The following is a 21,244-nucleotide window of genomic DNA, read 5'->3' as shown; positions in this document are numbered from 1 at the left end:
GTTGGCATAAATGTGGGTTATTTGGTGATTGCTAACTGCGTTTTTATTTTGAAACATGACCTGCTCGCGTTTAATTAGTTAAATCACAACCGTTTAAAGTTTAATGATCACATTTAAGCAATAGGACAATTCCTATTTTTCCATCCCCAGATTTAAAATTGAGACTTTGAAGCAGCACTATTTATGGAACACAGATGACACACAGATTACATCCAAGCAAGTTACTGAACTCTCACTGTATGACGTTACAGAACGTTGTCCGGTCCAGTTCATTTCACACAGCAGTGTTGTGTTTCTGTTAATCTGCGTATTGACAAAGATACTCTCGTGCTGCGGTTATTTACTAGCGAATGGATTGTACATTCCGCTTACAGTACATCGATGGAACACGTGGAACATACCAACTATACAAACTGTGGGGGAACCTAAACTGAGCCATTCACTATATAGGCTACTACAACCAGGGCGTCGCTGAAAATGTGTGTGAGTTTGTTTACAGAATGCTGTTGTCACTGCTGCAAACTCCCATATAAACAATTATTAAAAAAATATTATTTCCCTGCAACCAGTGGGCCCCCTTTCCAGTGTAGGCCCCTGGGGTTCCGCCCCTTGAAGCCCGTGCATTAATGTGCCCCTGCTTTTGGTACAAAAGCTAAAATACACATCTTTGTACCTTATTAACCCCAGAATGTACCATAAAAGGTACATATTAGTACTCTGAAAGTACATACTAGTACCTGAAGTGTACATACTACCTTTTGAAAGGGTACCATTTTCTGAGAGTGTAGTTACAAAATTAATATTTTATTGATAGGTGTTCTGCCATTCTCAGAGAGGAAAGGACATTTGATAGGTTTCTGTGAAAATAATGTAAGTCCATGGGGTCCAAAATAACACTTGCCTTTCATTGTATGACACATTTTTCAAAATATCTTAATTTGTGTTCCACAGACAAATATCAATCATACAGGAACCCATACAGTCATACAACATGAGTGAATGAGTAAATGACACAATTTTCACAAAGGGTGCACAATCCCTTTAAATGTCCCTTTAACAGCACAGATTGACATTTCATTTAACCAGGAGAGGAAAAAGAGAGAGTGGTATCAACTCCCTCAGCATCTGGTGTTATTGATTCTTGTTGTGCCAAAATCTCATATATGATCATTAGAGAACTTTATGTGAAGCTGTAAGATCATGACTGCAGAACATCACAATCCGTCTGAAAGAAAAAAGCATAAAGCTATTCAATCTAAACAACAAAGCATGAAACAGGCATAGATTGTGTCAGCTGTCAGCTTTATTTTTTACAAGTGTAAACATTGAGGGCCAAAATGAACAATTAAAAAATATATTTAGATTCTGTATAACAGATCTAATATTTTCTATACACATTCAAACTCTTCACTTTCCACTGAAAACACTGTATATTTGAAAGTATTTGAATAAATGCAGCAGCATGTTTTCGGTTGATAGCAGCTCCATTATAAAACAGACCATTAGAGGACACCAACGCCTGTTATCGCTATGAATAAACAGCAAGTGTCTCATTATGCATCTGTGGTACTCCAGTACACACTAGGTCACTTTAGTAATTAATCACCTAATTACCAAGAGTGGTTTTTCTCGTCAACCAAGATGTGATAATGATAAGGACAAATAAACAGCAGGGGTACAGAGGATAGAATTTCAATGTCAAAACAACAACGGACTAAACAAGTTGTAAAATAACATTTAGTTGTTTTTTTTTAGGGTGTAACCAATATTTTATTTATTTATTTATTGTTATTTACATTCACAATAGAGCAAACAACTTGGGACTTGTTAAGCAATATCCTAAGTATGTACTGTATGCAACATTTGTTCTTCTATAGTAAAGGTTAAAAAACATTTGATTTCTAGTTTTACAGTGAGTTCTGTGCACAAAGTAAGTGCAGATTTGTCACACTCCACTCAGCTGATTCAAGAAGGAAAAACGTAATGAGCTGTCATTCCCGGCAGAATGAGATAGATACAGTGAGAATAAGAAAGGTGAAGATCTTGTCCCATCCTGGTAATATATGACACAAATGGGCACTGATCTGTCTCTCACCTTCTCTTTTTTCTTCTCTTGCTATATAGAGAACTCAGACAGTGACAAGACATAAGAGAAAAGGATAAGGTGATGAATGGTGCTGCAGGATGGAAGCAGACAAAAACCAGAACAAGAGACAGAACCTGGTTTGAGTTGGGGGGGAAAAAAACAATTGTGAGTTGCATCTCCAAGCAGCACAGTAGTGGCGTTATTGAAAGAATCAGTGTTTTTGAACAAATCGTTTGAGTGAATAATTCAATGACTCGCACATAATGACAGTCACTTGTTTTGTTCTGAATTAATCACTTTTTGAATTAATCAATTCAATAAATCACTCATAAGACAAGTCACTTGTTGCCACCTACTGGCATATTGTTGTATCCAGCAGAGAGAGTCACATAAAATCCTCACTACTAATGCTAATGCATATCAGATAATTAGTTAGAAAGGTGCTGAATTTATCTGAAACACAATCACTCCTCCAGTCAGAATCACAACACTGTTTATGAGAAGCATACATGTACTTTTTGATAATACAAGGCACCAGAGAAGCTGTTGACACACATACATATTCTCTGCTAGTGATAAGGATAGCAGTGTGTGTGTCTGCAGCTGGCTGAGTGAGTGAGTGTGGAGTTGGTGGGATTAGGGGGAATTAAGTGTGAATGGAGTGAGTGGATGGCTGCTGGGATAATTCTGGATTAAAGAGATTAGGCTACAGCAGCAGGATGGAGCTCACAGCTGAGGCCCCTGCAGGTGTGTATGTCAACCCTAGGGAGAGACAACTACTCTGGGCTACAATCCCTGATTCATCCTACACTCACTCCGCAATGGAAATTGGGCCCCCTTTCTGCTAGTCTTCATCACATTTCATCATGGAGCAGTTGCAAGCTTATTTCAATCTTACTCTATCTCTTCTTGTCTGTATTGTAATATTCTCTTTCATGCTTTTACATCAGCTCCGCAAGTCAGTGCTCATTTGTAAAACACAGAGGCAGACAAGAGCGAACATGAAGCTTAGAGACATGACATTTTATTAAAATGTTAGGAATATATGTGCATGAGTTGATTAGGTCATGTAATTATTATATGATTATCATTATGAACAATGTAATTTTAGCAGTGGTCCTTAATGAGGGGTGAATTTGCAAGCACGTTTCACCCTGAGCAATTAACTAAAAGCCAAATGCAAGATTTTTTTGCTGCACTTTTTCTACTACGAAGTTTAGTGACATCTCCATTACCCAACCAGAATTGAATTTGCACTCATTTAAACAAAACACAGTGGTCACTCACTAGTCACCTCATCAAGTGTATGATGTAATATAATTGTAATATAAAAGTGTGTACACAATAAGTAAACTATGCTTTTAATTGACAGGCGTTAACATGAGTTGACATGGCAGTTGGTTTTGGGTGTGAACAGTCAGGTCATAATTTATTTATTTATTTTTTTAATGTTTGACATGGTAGACAGTGTCATAGACTAGTTTCCAAAGAAAAAAAATATTAGTACAGCAGAGGCATTTTTATCAGAAGTACATTAGGAAGTTCTTATTCACAAATGTCTTGATTAGACATTTTATCTAGTCCACTCGAAGTCACTTAACCTCAACTGTCTCTTTAGCTTTATATGATAAGTTATTTTTAATATAACCGTTAATTGCCAGGTGGTTATTATAAGGGCAAAGTTTTATGATTGATAAGGAAAAGTATGACATAAGTTGCTATATAAGACTACAACTACCCCAAGGCTACGATTGTGCGTGCTTGATGATCTGACAACTTGTCCTTATATAGCAGTCTACATTAAGAAACGCACACAATGGCTTCATATTTGAGGTTGGACTGTGCGTAATTTATGTTGTAGAACAAACCATGAAAGTAATGTTAACCACAGACTTTATTTTACTCAAAAACCCCAAACCGGCTTTCTATAATCCCAAAGGAAATTCCCAAGAGAGCCCATGGTGAATTAGCCTTCCAGGTTGGCCTACAAAATTGTCATCCTGACTGAACAGCTCTATAAAAATGTCTTCAAGTGACAGTATTAATTGTAATATATTGTATGTTATAAAAGTCTTCTTGAGTGCATAATTTATGAACTGTAACTTTTGGTCTTATTTTTAGCATCACCTGACTCATTCTGACATGGTGCCAAACCAAGTGACACTGTTAATGTAGACCCATCAACCAATTCTACTATCTTCCGATAGATTAGTTCTTTTTTTTTAATTCAAAATAACATTCTGCATCATGTTGTGATTCTGCATCATCACAACATCTCCGAAACGCTGTTCTGTTGTGCTGTTTATTTTCTTGCCTTGGATGTCAGTGCCATTGTTGATCTATAAGAAAGAAGATGTGGTTGTGAGAATCATCATGTCGGCAGAAATAATGAGGCTACCAAAACCAGTTCCGCTTGTGAAAGCGTCTTACTTTCACCACAAATGCGCACACACGTACACACTCTTGTCTCGCACACCTATCTTGGTCAAAGAAACGAAAACATGAGTTCTCACTTGCTCATCTCATTTTGATTCGCTTTTTCACAAATTATCACCTTGTCATATACCATGGTACAGCCACAAGTTTATTTTTAAGGTTGTTTTTCTTCTCCAGAGTTGTGTGCAAGCGTGTTTGTGTGTAGGTTATCTCATGGGTTCAGCTGTGGTTTGGTGCAAAGATCTATAAGTGCTGAGTGAGCAAGAGAAATGTTTGCTCTTGTCAAACCTCACAGACCAGAAACCACACGCTGTCTCCTCTGCAAGCTTTTTTTCTCTGTTGTGCACTTTTGCAACATTCAAACTCACACTTTACCACACTTAACTCATAACTCGAATCTCCCATAACTCACCTAACCCATAACTCCTTTTATGCTGAACTCAACACACACATAACTCACTCAGTGGCTCATTTATGGGTGCAACAATCATAAACATGTTTGCAGCTTGATGTATAAACTGTGACGGTGTGATGTGATTATGCAGTTAGTTTTCTTTTCACTCTATCACACCAGCTGCTTGAATTATTGATGCTCTTTCTTACAAGCTGCAGTCTGCATGTGTTGTTGAAATTGTTATGAGTTCTCTTTTCCCTTTCATGTCTTTCCCGCTGTCTTTGTTGCCTTTGACTTGTCCATACAAAATGATCTGCTGCTCTGTGTTGTCATGGCAACTGAGGGCATCTACACTGTGTATTTTCTCTCATTGTGCATTATCAGTTTAAGATTGTATTTCTATTACAATCTAAGATTGTATTCTTCAGTCTTGAATTTTTCTCTCTTTCAGTATTACAGTGTGGGTGATAAGCAGAGGTTTACGGTTCCAGGAGCTGTGCACCTCCCTCTGTGTAGGTGACTAATTGGATTTTGCACATATTGCCACCACTGTCATTACTTTTGATGCATGTCAACGTATCGAGGGATGTCAGAAGAGTGTGGAAGCTAAAAATACACATTCTGTGCACTACATGGCACCTCTTGCTTTGTCTGTTTGTTTTTGTGAGTTCGTTCTACTCATACTAGTCCATGAGACACATGCATGTATGCACCTCATATAAACACAGTCTCTCACGCTTTCACACATCTTATCGTTGTCTGGGGTTTGGTGAACACGCTCTCTCACGCATTTCATCTCAGGGGCAGTTAAACTCACACCAGCATGGGTAAAGTTCACACGCGATGTACTGAGTGAAAAAACAAAAGACGGAGAACAACGCAGAGAAAAGAAAAAAGGAAAGGGGAGGAAGATAGGTCACAACCACACATTAGCAGGCACTCTACTTGTCTAGTGAGAAAAAGAGAAGTGGATTGGAGTGTGTGTGTGGAGTGTTAGTCTATGGGGAGGTGAAGGCAGCGCTGTGGTGTGAGAATGACTTATGTACATGTATGAAATCAACCCACAATTCCTCACTATTTAGTATAGTTAAAGGTCTGTCAACTACTGATATACCTCATCCTCCCTCAAAGGAAAAATACTGATTCAAAACAGAAATGTTCTCTTGGAACTGCAGAATGAGGTGATAGTGGTATTTGTTTTTCTTTTTTCTGTGTGACATTATGTGGGCGTGCCCTATTTTTGCACACTTTGACCGGTTTTTAGCATTTGTTTTCCTGTGTGGTAGAAAATAGTTCAGATATATATTGTGATATGCTGCGTGAGTAAAAGAGAGACACAGTCACAATGCATGCAAAGTTCATGTAAAAAATATATATAATGCCATTATACTGTATATAATACAGTAAAAACAGTAATATTGTGAAATGTTATTATAGTTTAAAATAATTATTTTCTGTTTTAATATTTTGAAATTAATCAATAAGTAATAAGTAATTTATTCCTGTGATGGCAAGGCTGAATTTGAAATTCAGCAGACATTACTCCAGTCTTCAGTGTCACATGATTCTTCACAAATCATTCTAATATGCTGATTTGGTACTTGAGGAACTTGACTTGTTATTATCAATATTGAAAACAGTTGTGCTGCTTAAAGTTTTTGTGGAATCTGTGATCCTTTTTTTGTATGTATATGTGTGTATATAAACCAATTCAGTACTGTAAAAATAAGAGTGTACTGCAACGGATGAGCTAAATTAAACATTTAACAACCATCAGTCACCATAGCTGGTTTTAGCCGGTGACCGTGATTTCACCAAGTACAACATGTTCCTGGATCAACATCCTTGTTGATCCTGGAACAACATTCCAATTAATCAATCAGAATTGAGGGATAACTTCTCAGGAAATGTCTGTTTTAGGCTTATAATCAGGGTTAGGTGCTTCAAACACCCTTGTTAATCAGCTATCATTTCACACTGATTTTAGGAATAAATTATGGGTAGGGTTAGGTTTAGGGGTAGGGATTGGGTTTAGTCTATATTTTTGGACAGTAATGTTGATCCAGGATCAACAAAAGATGTTGATCCAGGAACATGTCTTACTTGGCAAAATCACAGTGACCGGTTTTAGCCGCATGCAGGCTTTTTACATATCACCTTTTTGTATGTTTCCTCCTTTGTTGGTCTCTCTCTTCACGTCATACACACATACACACATGCACAGCAGCCTTCCACTTAGCTCTAATGATCCCACTTCCCTTTCTCTGTTTCTCTCTCTCTCTCTCTCTCACCGTCTCACACACACAAACACGTCCTCCACATCACCCTGACACTGTTGTGCTTCTCTCTTTTTAAACCACAGATGATTTAAATACTGAGGAGGTGTTTTCACCTCCGAGAGAAAAGCAAGCAGCGTGTTATCTGTGTGGGCTATGACACACTTTGAGACCGAGAAAAGCTTGTTACGAACACCATGATCTCTGAGATGAGTGTGAGAAATTGTGCATAAACTACTGAGCAAGACCAACGCACTCCAACTAGGGCAGTAGGAAGCCGGAGTTGTATTGAAAACAACTATTTTGTGGTGTTTGTGTGTGTCTGCATATATTCACATCTGTTTGTCACACCTGCAGGCAATTATTAGTTTAACCCCTGTTCAGTCTTCCTTCTCTTTAAATGATTTCCTTATTACAGTGATGTAAAATCATGCGTTCTCTCTTTCATCACTTATTCTCTCACTAAAATAAAAGGCGTTTCTCCTGCAGCTTTTTTTTATTGATTGTAACAGCCATGCACTCATTGTGCAGTTCTAAGTATTTTTTATTATAGGCTGTAATTATCAAAGTAGATGGGCTGGAAGTATTCCATGTATAGTAATCAGAATTTATAAACTGCTCCATTACCTCGATTTCCATTGGTTACTCTACGAACATTTGCAATTATTTTCACATGAGCGGTGCTCATAAAAGCTATAATCTGGTGATTTACAGGCTTGCAGCGCAATGCACTTGGCCTCAGTAGCAATTTCCTCCTCTCTCTCTGGTCTGTTTATCTCTCTTTGTATTCGCTTATGTTGACAAAGTCAGTAGTCGTTCTGGCTTCAGCTGATCAGTGAGAAATGGGTTTAAAGAGTGAACACATGTTTTATGTGTGTTGATTTGGAATCCGTTTGGATGGAAACAGAAATTGTAGATTGTTGTTCATGTAGTAAATTTTTCACTATGGGATGAACAATGGACAATAAATTGGACAATAACTGGTTGAAAGGACTATTTTACGCATGAATACATTTTTAGCAATTCTGTATTTATTTAATGTGTGTCTGTATTATGCATTTAGAAGACATAGAAAACAAATGTGTGTGTTTGTTCTTAGCCACGTGCAATAAGCTGCTGAGAAGTGCTCACAGTGTCTAGTCGATGATTGCTCACAGAGGTGGATAGATAAGGCTTCTGGAGGTGAAAGCAGTGTGTGACTGAGTGCTTGTGTATGTATTTGTTTGTGAGCAGGTCACAAAGCTCTATTGCATTGCTGCCCACTTAGCCTACGCTCATCAAGCTATTAAAGCCCCTGGGGGAGAATGAGAGTGAGAGAGATGGATGAAAGATGGGGGTGTCCATTTGTAATACAAAAAAAAAAAAAAAAAACAATGTAGGGGGGGATAGAAAAAGATGGGGAGATTATTTTTGGCCAAAAGTGCCAGGAGAAAAAAAAAAAAAAAAAAAAAACAATGTAGGAGGGGATAGAATAAGATGGGCTCATAAATCACATGTGATGGAGACAGAGCAGCTTCTGACATCATGTTTATGCCACACAATTTGAGCTACGGGCTAACATACTCAGAGTTAGAAGTTTCTTCAAATCCCTAACTTTAATTATTAGCACTAGTAATAGTGATTTTAGTCTTAGGAACTCTTTGGGTCATTTCCAGTCTGTAAGACAGACAGACCAGTGCAAGTCTTGAGTAGCAGTTTAGAAAGCTGAAGTATGTTGAGGTCACAGGGTAGATGTGAATTTGGATGAGGTTGTGCTCTCTGGCTTCAATATGTGTTTGGGGATTTCCGTCTATGTGCTTGGACAGTCTCTTTTTCCCACTCACTGCTCTGTGACTGCTTTAAACACAGCTGTAATGGGACAATCCAGATGTTTGCTCTTACGCTCACAAATTACTACAGATTGTTTTAGGAGGAAGCAAAGCCCTGTATGTAATCAAACATGCCACCAAGGGTATTTGTTGAGCCATTTTCTTTCTTCTTCTTAAATATACACACATAAACATGTGGCAAAAGGCTAAGGGTGAGCTAGCTCAGTTTTCTGTGAGTATTTATTGAGGTAACGTGACATTCTGACAATCATTTGTGTGCCTTATCACCCTTAAAATGTCTTCAAAGGCCCCATTAAATTACATGAAATGCACTAGTTTGCTTCCAAACTATTTTTAATCCCCCCTAATTTACCATTAGTTAATTCACTAGCTATAATGAAATATTAATGAACAATAATCTTACAGCGTTTAATAAACTCGATTAACAAAATCGAGTCATTTCAGTAGGATTCCATGCAATTGGGAGTTTTTACGTGAGGGTGAAAGATTTTTCCATGCAGGTTTCACAACAGATTCACGTTGGTCACACAAATTTGCCATGTTGACCAATAGAAAGCTCCTTGGTTTGAAAGTGATTTCTATGTGAACTGTTCTTCATATACGATTTCTAGACAGTAGACCTTTTTTCCCCACAAAATTTCCTAGACGTTTTGCTAATATGACCACACCTTAATGCACTAATTAATGTTAACAAACTGAATCATACTGTAGAGTGTTAACCTTAAAAAAAAGAGTAGCTTTAGCTACATACAGTCCTGAACATACTAGCTAGTTCGTTACAGGTGATATCAGGGCATTCTCATTTTAGAGAGAATTTGATGGAATAAAAAATAGCAATATTTTAACTGTGTTATCCTGGAAAAACTGTAATTTTTAAATGTACATATGTGCTAAGTGAATTTCCTCCAATTTTAAGTGTACTCACCCACACACAGCAAATACATATAGCTTATAGAGGCTTCCAGCAGACATAAACTCATGAAAGCCAAATGTTGACTTAATGGTGTTTTAAGGTCCAATTTGGAAACTCTTTAAACCCTATAGCTACAACATCCTGCATGCAAAAAGTGTGATAAAACAAATTAAATGTAACAATTGTGTAGCACCACACACAACCACACTGCTTGTATTGTAGTCAAGTAACCACTTCCTCTTTCGTTTTTTCTGTGTCAGTGTTTTGTCACTCCCTGTCTGTCTCTCTCTCTTTTTCCTTCTCTGACTAACACCCTTGAGGTTTGGCAGCTGAGCCCCAGAGTTAAGTGGCTTTCCTAGTTTATCCTGAAAGGTCAGTGGGAGAAATGAAAGCTCATCTCCGATCCATGATCACAGCCCTCAAACACGACAAGCGCCCTGGATCACAATTTTGCTTTTTGTCAGAAGCTGCATTTTTTGCACACGACAGATTCTTGACCTTACGTAAACAAACAAGGAAATTCTGTGTGTGTGCGTGCATGTGTATAAGAGCGGGTGCAGCGTAGACGGTAGCAGCAGCAATGTCGGCGGTTTCAGTGGCGGGTGAATTACAGCCTGCTGCAGAGCTGTGGTTTAGTCAGCTCTCTCTCACACACACAGTAAAGCTCTCGACTCGTCTCTCATCAAGGGCTCTCGTTTCATAGGCCCTGATGCGCAACACTGCTGTAGGCCTTGAACCTGCGCACACATGCACATGCACACACACTTGGGTGGGCCATGAGTGCCAGGCCTGGGAGCTCAGCCTTGCCACGGTGCTCCTCTGTTCTGCGTGTGTGGCTAATGAAGCTCATAAAGATGGTGGATCATTACTGAAGTGTCTTCATTGCGGCTCTGTAGATTTGCTTATGCAGATTTGCAGGTTCCTGCCAGCTCATCTTAACACATGTCATAGACAGCTCCTCTAGACACATGTTGTGTGGTAGAAGATAAAAAATTAGCACTATAAAGAGGGAGATTTGAATCTGCGGGAACACAAATGTGTTTACATGCACTTTAAAAGTGAATGTAAACTGAAGTCCGGTTTTTGTGAAGTCGAACTAACCGACCTTGATAATGCTATTGTAGTTGAGCTTACAGCTTGTCTTTATGTTAATAGGACTACATTTGGCCTTGCTGTTGTGTGATTCGTGATACGTATTTTCACACTTGATCACTGGGTGTAGGTCATCAGTAAATGAGTGTGGCATTTAAATGGCAGTGTTTCCCAAATGAAACAAAAGAGCTGTTAGTTTTGAATAATGTGTGTAATTTAGAGAACTGTGTTTAGAGTTTTGCAAAAAGTTTGTTTTGCAATTGCAAACTGAGTTTAAAGCACATAATGTGCTTGTAGTTTTGCAGACTTGGTCACAAGATTATGTATATGAGTGAATGGTTTCACTGAGTGTGTTTTAGTGTCTAAGAAATTTTTAAAAACTGTAATCCTTCATATATTTGATTAAGTATTATGCTGTGTGCTTGGACAGGCAGATGAAGACTGTAGTAGCATTTATACAGTAGATTTCAGCTCTGTTTATCTGACTTTTACAGTACACACTAAAGTATTGTGATGCGATTACACCAGAAGGCCGGCTAAAACCTAGAAAACACCACGTTATGTGCTAATCAAAATAACAGAATAAAAATAATTACAATAGTCGATAAATGTAACTTTGAAAGTAGGTCTGCACTTCACGCATGTAAAAAAAACTGTGTGAGATGTGTGTAAAGACATGTCAAATGTGTTACCAAGAGTCAGTGTTCTAGCTTATGTCTGGTTCTCAGCTTGCTAACGAGTGTGACATTAACTACAGCTTACACTGCTTTCCCCTTTCTATGTTGTTATGTTTCTCTCTTTCTCTTCCTCTTTTTATCCAGAATTGGTGTGAGTTTCCATTCGCTGTCATCACAGCTCACAGACACTTGTTAATGAGGCTTCAGATTCGACCCTCACTGGTGGATTTATCAGGTACTGTTCCCAAACACCCAAATTATGTTGAAAAGACTTGAAGCATTTTGAATGATCCCTTAATATCTTTTAAATTTGGCAACCCCCTAATGTAATATGTCAGTGTACTGTAAGTATGTGTATGTATGTGTGTATGTATGTGTGTGTATATATATATATATATATATTTATTTATTTGGTGCTCAAGAGACATTTCTTATTATTATCAATGTAGAACTCTTTACCCTGATGCTCTTCTCTTTCTAAACAGCATTTTGAACATGTGACATGTGAACATTTGCAGAGTTTCTGTGCACTGGGTGCAAGGATGCATGACCTGTTTATGTTCCTGTGTGACGTACAGATGTGCTCTCACAGATTCTAGAATCTCACATGTTCTAGAATGTGGTCAGTCTGCGGTGTTCCAAGATACAGTTCGGCCTGTCTGATCTGTGACGCACTTCCTTTATTCTGCCATCTACTGCCACTGAAAAATCTTGGCCTCAGCAGCCACTTCCTGCCTGAGATGAGCGTCTTCTCTGTGGTTTTGAGGGTGAGTGGAACATGCGGGTACTGAAGCGTCCTCATAAGAGAAAAAGAAACCTAGAAGAATAACAGAAAGCCTACTTTAAACCTACTTTAAATATTAGTTCTTCTTATAATGTATTTTAAAACACAGTTTAGTTATTGCTCTGCTACTTTGATGGAATTTTTAAAATTGCCATTTCTTCTTCAGATAAAAAAAAAATATATATATATAAAAAGATAATTGTGACTTGACTGTTTGTCACAATGTGTCTTTAAATATTACAATTGCAACTTCATATCTCACAGTGTGACACTATATCTCACGATATGACTTCAATGTTATTTTAAACTTTATCTGAATTATTTTTCTTTTTTACTCTGAGGTAGAAACATGCTCCAATAATTTGCAGTATGATTAAAAATGAAAAGAACTAAATTCACAGCATGTTGCAGCAAGTGTTTTATTATATGACGTCTATGTGATAAATGGAGTGCATACTTATTCCGCTCATTGCACGTTCAGGTAGTGTGCTTCTCTACACGCCTCTTGGGCAAATGGAGCTGTTCTCTGCCAGCACCCAATTAGTGAGGGTCACTGAGCGACTTTGACGTGGGTATGTGCAGTTGCCCCATCAGTGGGCCAGATAGCTCATTAGTGCTAGTGCTAGTGGACTCAGTGTCCTTTGCTGAGCATGCAATCTGTCTGTAGTAATCCACAGGAAGCTGGCAGGGGAGGGGGGAGAAAAAGTCTGTACTAAAAAAGGTTGTCTAAAAAGCAGGCTTGAGGTGTAAGCGGCATGCTGTCAGAACAGAGTTTTATTGGACTGTCCGAACACAAGGTGGAGAGGAGGCGAGAGAGAGCAGCAAGGACAAGCATCTCTGCACCCTCACAGTCGATTGTTCAGTAGAGCCGAAAATGTGTTTTCAGATCTTGGTTGGACTTTCTGTCCTGGGGGAGACAGAATAAGAGAGGAAAGCACAAGAAAGAGATTTCATGTGTCTGTATGATGGTGGGTGTTAGTGTACAGGGTGTGTGTGTGTGTGTTCATGTCCAAAGCCATGTTCTTAGGACTTGTGGGAATGATGTGAAGACTGAAACCCAGACATATCTGAATGTGTGTCAAATTGAGTCCTCAGACTGTCAAGATTCATTCTGGGGTGAACCGTTTCGTCATACACTTTGAAATCATAGTCATGTTTGCGGTGTTTAATGTACAGTGTATTTGACTCTCAATATTTGAGAAGGGTGTAACAGATTCTGGGTGTTGTTCATGTTGAATTTTTTTTTTAAGTATTGTCTTTTGTTTCCTATTCCTGTGTTGATTGTTTTCCTGTTGTGGTTGTTTCAAGGCGTGTCTTGTGGTTAAATCATTAGTCTCTGTAGTTATTTTTTAATCGGAAGGCTGCGTCCTAGTAAGGCTGCATATCATGGCGGCCACATCATCAAGCACTGTTAAAGGTCTTCTCAATTTTGAAGTATCCTGGGAAGGCTTGCTTAAGATCATTTCAGAATTTCTAAATTTTGTAAATTAATCACATAATGCCAAACCTCCCATGATGTAAATCACTGAGAGACCACAAACATTTTTAATGTAAATTATTATTCAAAATATATTTTTAATAGTAGTTTTTGCACCATGACCTCAGGGTAATGTAGCCAGCAGCAATACAAGACTGTCTCATTTCTGACTGAGTCGATAGAGACCTCAGAAGGACTGGACTAGGAAGGACGCAGCCTCACTAAAATGCGGCCTTCCAATTGAAAGGCTCCCTGTGTGTAAATCATAGGGTCAAGGTTTGGCTAGTTAACATGGTGGACAGTTAGCCCTTGTTGGTAGGTGTTGCAACTACTGTACACCATCAGGGGCAAAAAGTATCTTTCTCCATTGATGGGCATTCCAAAGTCTATTCTGTCAAAATATATATGTATATTTTTTTGTAAGCAACATATAAATCACAATTTTTAAATTTATATTATGGTGAATGTTTTGCTTCAAAATAAATAAATTGGATTCTTAGAATCTTAGAATTGTTATTGTACCTGTGTATTTTATACAAGTATATGATCATGTATTATCTGCACCTGTGATGTGTGTTGTTGATGGGTTTTCCATAGTAAACACCCATATTGTATTCACTATATTTACATTTGTCATTACCCTGTCCTGTATCTCTTTACAGTTTACTGTGAGCAGATGTTGTCTCAACTATCTTTAGACATTTGTTTAGACTGCTTGTCATCACGTGAGTGCAGAACTGCTCTCTCTGTCTCTTGTGGCACAACCGTCAGGACTCTATACACCTACCTGTATGTTACCAGGGCAACCCCTGCTCTGAGATCATTAGGAAGTCCAGTGTGTGAGGACTGCAGTCTTGGCAACGTTGTGAGTAGCTCTTTGAGGAAAAATTATCTATCATGTTAAACAGAAGATTGATTGACTGATTAATTTCTCCCTATTCTTTTTCCAGAGCCTATCAATCAACTTTAAACTGCACAATAAAATAACACAATCATGACATGCTAATATTTCCTTCCCAGATGTGTTATTGGTTTGCTTAGTTTTGTTCCAGTATAACGAGAATGAAAAATCACAATTATAATGAATGATATAAGCTTTGGTTTTACTTTCATGATATCATATCCATCTTCAGTTCCCCAGATGTACAAGCACATTTAATTATTGAAAAATCAAACCATACAGTGGAAATACAGATGTTCCTGAATGAACATCTGCAGGACATTCACGATGTCCTGGATGAGAGTCTCCATACAACAGAATCTCCAATCTTCCTGCATCACCATTTTACCCTAGAGAGGGATGCACATTGGTACATAACAATTCAGATTACCATCAAAGGGTTACCAGGCATGTTGATGACACATTAACACATATAATAATAATGAAATCAAATAATAATAATAATTGTATTATTTATTAACTTAATATTATATTTTGCTTTTAATATTCTCCATAATCTATCAATATATTAACCATTATTGATAGACACTGCATTAAGCAATCTTACTAGCTGTATAATATATTAATATTGATTTATATAGATTTTTTAAGTTATACATTTTAATTATATTTTCCATTTAGGTTTTTAATGGGTAAATGCTGGGGGAACATAATAAAAATGTTTGTAAACAAAAAGTGTGATGACCAAATTACGAACAGCTCTGCAAAACAGTTTTTGCTGAGGTTTTCGGCATCACCCTCTGCATACAGGTATGACGAAATGGAAAGCAATAATACATTTTTAATAATGTGTGGCTCAAAATGCTGACAAAGATACGAGACTCCCTCTGCTGAAAATCCATATCTCTTGAATAAATAATCATCATAGAATTTCCTAAATTATTTCCCTATGAAGTGTCTGTTAATTTGGAGTGGGGTTTATTGCACGAGATTTGTCACTTTGCGCACATCTATAGTTTGATATCTGTTTGTGATCTGTTCCTAAGGGCTCACTGTTTAGCTGGTTACTATGACCCCATTAACCCTTGCTTGTGGTATTTGAATTTGCTACAGCTATTTCTAAAAACATCTTTCTTCATTGACGGCCAGTGTATTCTTACACAAAATAACTTTTTGCAAGCAATATATAGATCACTAATATTTCATTATAGTGTAGTTCTTGCCTTCCTACTGTTTCAAATTGTGTATTTTTTCCCTGATTGTTGCAGGGTGGGGCTAGTGAATGGACTCTGCCATCTGCCAATAAGTGTTGTCATGACGTCATGTTCTCATGATCACTGTGGAATTCTATGATACTATGGTAATGGACACAAAAATGTATCCATGACCATGGTACCAAAAATCCTGTCTGGCTTGAACTAACTCTGTCTAACTGCATATAAAGTACAAGGATCACTCATTGGGCGGGAAGGACAAATGGTTGAAGACAGGAGTGAAAAGGGTAGGGTAACACCACATGTTAGTCATTTATTCCATACAGTTCTTCCTGGGGATTTTTGCCCTAATTCACACAGAGGTCTGGATTCACACCATCAGGAAAGAAACTCACACGGTGACGTGCAAGCCTCATGACATTATACTGTGTGACTCACAGAGCCACTTGGCAAAAATGTCTTAAATGGAAAAAACACATCCAACTGTTTCCTGACTAATCACATTAGAGAAAGGCGAACTGGAAACACAGGTGTAATAGATATAATCTTCTTAAAGGGTTGCAGTTTAACAAGACTGACCCTGAAGACTGCTGTGAAATACTTTCTCTGATTGTTTTAGTTTGAAGTGGATAAATACGAAATAAGTTCACTGGCACCGAATTGTACAGTAATTTAAGCTATTAGTGCCAGTTAAATATGCTATTTGTTTTTTGCTCGCCATCAGCCATACTCATAATAATTGCTTGAGAGCTTGTTGGAGATAAATTAACATGAAGCAGTCTGATAATTAGAGAATTAAAAGAAAGTCCATTTTAATCTTCTTTGGAAAAGAAGACTAATGGATTTCACACACACACACACACACACACACGGTTAGCGCATTAATCTCTGTTGATTTGGCTAATCACTTTCTCTCTCTTGTGTGTAAGATCATAGAAAGGTGATTATGAGGTTTTGGGTTCTGACACGTTTTCGGTCCGGAAGAAACAGCTGAGTGTAATGATCGATGAATCTTGTATCAGGCCCCGGCAGACTTCATGATCCATGAGGAGGTTAATCAGTGCTAATCAGAGTAACTGACTGCTCTGAGCTAGCACGCACCTCATTGTGTGTGTGTGTGTTTAGCTTTCACGATTGTTAAACAAACACGATGCATTTGTGAGGTGTATGTTTGTGTTTATTACGATGTGTACGTGGGACTGTGGGTGTTAATATGCATGATAAGAGGGAGCCTGAGGCGCATTTGATGTGTATCGCAACCCCTGCTCGGTGCTTTTTGATAACTCTATGTTTGAAGCATTTCTGTGCCTTCACTCTCGCTCTTTCCATTCATCTCTCTCCTTCCCTCCATCTCATCGTCTAGTCGAGTGTGTTCTGACAGGAAATAGAGCTCAACAGCAATCCATTGCCAGTGAAGGGGATATTTTTAGAGAAACTGTGTCATTCACTGAGCATGGCAGTACTTGTGTGAAGTCAATTTCGCCTGGAGGGTGGATTTAAGTTGCAGTGAGAACCAGAGGGGAAGGTTTTTTTTTTTTTTTTTTTTTTTCCTGGGAAGGTCATGAAATTAGCATTTAGGAAGAGTGAGTCAGAAGGGGCCTGCAGTGACAGATAGACAGATTCCTTTGTGTTCAACAGGAAAACACAGTGGTGTGTATTGTCATGGCATGCCCGCCTGCTCCCATCTCCTCGCCACTCCTTCCTGAAAGTGTGTGAAGTACATAGTGACCGGAACATTGAGACTCTATGTGTACGTCTCAAAGGAAACAGGCAGGATTTACAAGTCTAAATCATACTGATTGATTGAAAATGTAATTCAATCATGACAACTCTCGGAACATTTTAGCATGGTGATGGATATGACAATGTTAATGTATTTGGTCTTGGCGGAACAGATCTGCTACGCTGCTGCTGAATTGCTGCTGCTGTTGGTTATTGCTGTAGTTGTAGATTATTGCTGCTGCTGCAAGCAAGTACAGGAACTTGCTACTGCCAATGCATATGGCGATACGGTGCCGTGAGTATTTAAGACATGCTGCTGCTGCACAAATAGCATATAAAATAACCCCGTAGCAGATCTATACAGGTGGAGCTGGGGAAGGTGAAGGGTTTCAGAGAAACTCTGCAGGAATCTCAAGTGAATGCTAGCCAGCCATATAAATGCAAGGCAGTAAGCTCATTGGCTGCATATGCAGCATGAACCAATCAGCTTGTGCCAAGTCGTTTAACTCTCTGAATATCATCAGTTACGTTAACAACCCGTCAGCCTGCGCCATCTAGAGTTTCATGACTGAACTATATATTTTTATGTAGAATTAGAGTTTTTTTTTGTTTTACAGACTTTAATAAACTGCAGTCTTCAGCTTTTGTGGCCTCAAGCATTTGGTCCAAGGTCTTAAGAGGTGATAGTGGACACTGAACCCCATTTAGCACTGAACTGATAAGTAACATCCCCACTGCTGACACTCTTGGCCTCTTTACAAGTGCTCTTAACTTCCTTTCTCACCCTCTCTCCTGCTCATTGTCTATAGCAGGGTTACAAAATAAACTCAAGTGTTTGTTTTGCTTTCTCCACATGAACGAGCAGTTCACATTTACATAGTAAATGTATTCACATAGTATTTCACATATGAAATACTAGACTTTAAACGTTTCTGCCTAGTGACATACATACGGTTTGTAGGAGAATAAATTCATGTCACCCTCATGTCATTCAAAACTTGTATGAATTTTTTTTAAATCTTCTGTAGAACAAAAGATATTTTGAAGACTGTTTCAACTGTTTTGTCCATGCAATGAAAGTCAGTGGGGCCCCAAAACAAAACTGGACCCTGAACTTTCACTGTATAGACAAAAATATTTGGAGGCATTTTTGGTTGACTAAATGATGACAGAATTTAAATTTTGATTATTTTAAATGTTTTATAGACACAAGTAAGATTCAGTAGAAAGCAAAAAGGGGCTAGAGTTTCTGTAGAAACTCAAATATTTCACATCAAATTCTTTCTATCCACATTCCATCCATCTATCCATCCATCCATTGGAATTTAAGATAAAACAATACTTGTATGAAACAGCTGAACACATAAGGAGCAACCTGAGCAGTATTGTTTTCCTTTGGGAAATTCTATTATTATCAAAACTATGTTACATTCTCATCAATCTCCAAATGAACACTGATGGCAGACTGCTGTACCTATGAATGAGAAAGTCTATTTGTATGGGCATGGGGGGGAACAGTGGGACCCCTCAGCTGTTACCATATGCTGTTGATCACGTTTTGTCAGAAACTCATCTGCTCTGGATGGTTTCTGAAGAGGCCCCTGAGTGGGTCTGTCATTCACATGGAGCCTCTTGAACCTGCCCGCCCTCAGCCTCCCTACATCCCAATTAATGGGAAAAAAAGGCTGAGAGGGGGTGCTTGACTCTGACAGACACTCTTTAATTGTTATCCTCCATCCCTACGGATACTCTAGTTTTCACATTCGCAGACACAGGCTGTCTGATTGCTCTGTGGCTCTCTGCATAAGGCTGAACACCCTTTGCCTCGAAGGAAGATGTGCTAAGCATATAAGCACTTTTGTGTTCAAATATCATTTTATCTTATTTTGTTAGATCTATCTATCTATCTATCTATCTATCTATCTCATTTTATGTATCATTCTGTCATGCTATCGTTTTCTCTGTCTGTAAGGCCTTCTCCTGGCCAACATTAAAACTTTATCTCAGAATTTGAATGACCAGAGTAAGAATCTATCATCTTTCTATCTGTCTATCTCTATTTCTATCTATTAATTCAAAAATGTATCCAGCCAACATTAAAACTTTGTCTTGAGAAATGTTGCTTTAATTTCATTTTAGTTTTTGTAACTTTTTTTTTTTACATTTCAGTTCAAATAATTATTATGCATCATGTTTGCCACCTCGGTTAAACTTTAATTTGACGCATTTTAATTGATGCATAACCCTTGTAGGAATATTGCAGTTTAGTGGCATAGACCTTTCTGATCTACAGATTACATACACATTGTAACTGACATTACTCAAATCGATACAAACATTTTCCTCACACGTCAGTCTGCGTTGATACTTACATCAGCAGTGTAAATGAGAATCTCATTTCATGCCTCTGATCTTGTTCTTTGTTCGTATATCCTCAGATATTTGTGGCTGACTTTAGCAAATAACCGTTGTGTAATGACACTGGCTACGCCCTAATGTGATATTCATCGCCCTCCATTATAATGAAAGGAAGTATACAATTCTAATCCATCAACTGTGGTTTACACAAAATGCCTGTGATGTTTACCTTTACTTGTTTTTACTGTTTGCAGGATCTGGTTGCCTGAATTCACCTTTGAAACCATTTCCTATTCTCTCTGCTTGTGATGGCAACCAGTCACTCCACCTCATGCTGTTGAGTTATTTGTGTTTGTGGGTGTGTGAGTGTGTGTAGTCAGTTTTGTGTGTGTGTGTGTGTTTGAGAGAGAGCAGAGAGAGAAATTTCACACCCTGTAGGTTGTAGGCTGTCAGTGACGCACATTCCAGACTGTCCGCCCAGGCCTCTGTCACAGCGCCATTAACACTAGTGCATGCTGGGAGTGCCACTCTTCTCTGTGAGTGCATTAATGGAGCCTTTAAAAAGGAAGGTTAAAAGCAGCCCATCCTGCTCAGATCAATTCTTTATTGTGGCAGTGAACTGTGGCTCCTGTAACTCTTTCCTCTTGTTAACATAATGATTTAAAAAGCAACCAAAAGGATTTTACTGTATAAATAATGCAAATGGAAGGTAATCACTAAAAGCAACAGGTTATGGTACACTCATCACTTTTTAGTGCTGGCAGCAAACTGTACACAGACTTAAAAGCTTTCTGCTGTGAGAGAAGGAAAGAAGATGAAAAATGCAGAGCTTTACGGTGAGTTGAATAAAGCAGTAGGATTGATAGAGAAGTACGGAGACAGCGTTTTGTATTCCCAGAAACACCATCACCTCACAGAAGGGGACAAACCACTTAAGACCTGAGCATTAGATACAGCACGGCTGCTTTATTCCAGCAGCGTTCATTAGGTCAAGACAACAGCATGGGCTTTCTTAAAGCACTTAAGCAGAGTTCATGGTCTTTTATAAGGCGGGCGTGGAGGTTAAAAAAAAAAAAAAACATCAC

The sequence above is a fragment of the Sinocyclocheilus rhinocerous genome, unplaced genomic scaffold (genome assembly GCF_001515625.1).
Source record: "Sinocyclocheilus rhinocerous isolate Xijiao unplaced genomic scaffold, SAMN03320098_v1.1 scaffold591, whole genome shotgun sequence".
NCBI classification, from domain to species: Eukaryota; Metazoa; Chordata; class Actinopteri; order Cypriniformes; family Cyprinidae; genus Sinocyclocheilus; species Sinocyclocheilus rhinocerous.
This window is presented reverse-complemented; position numbering follows the sequence as displayed.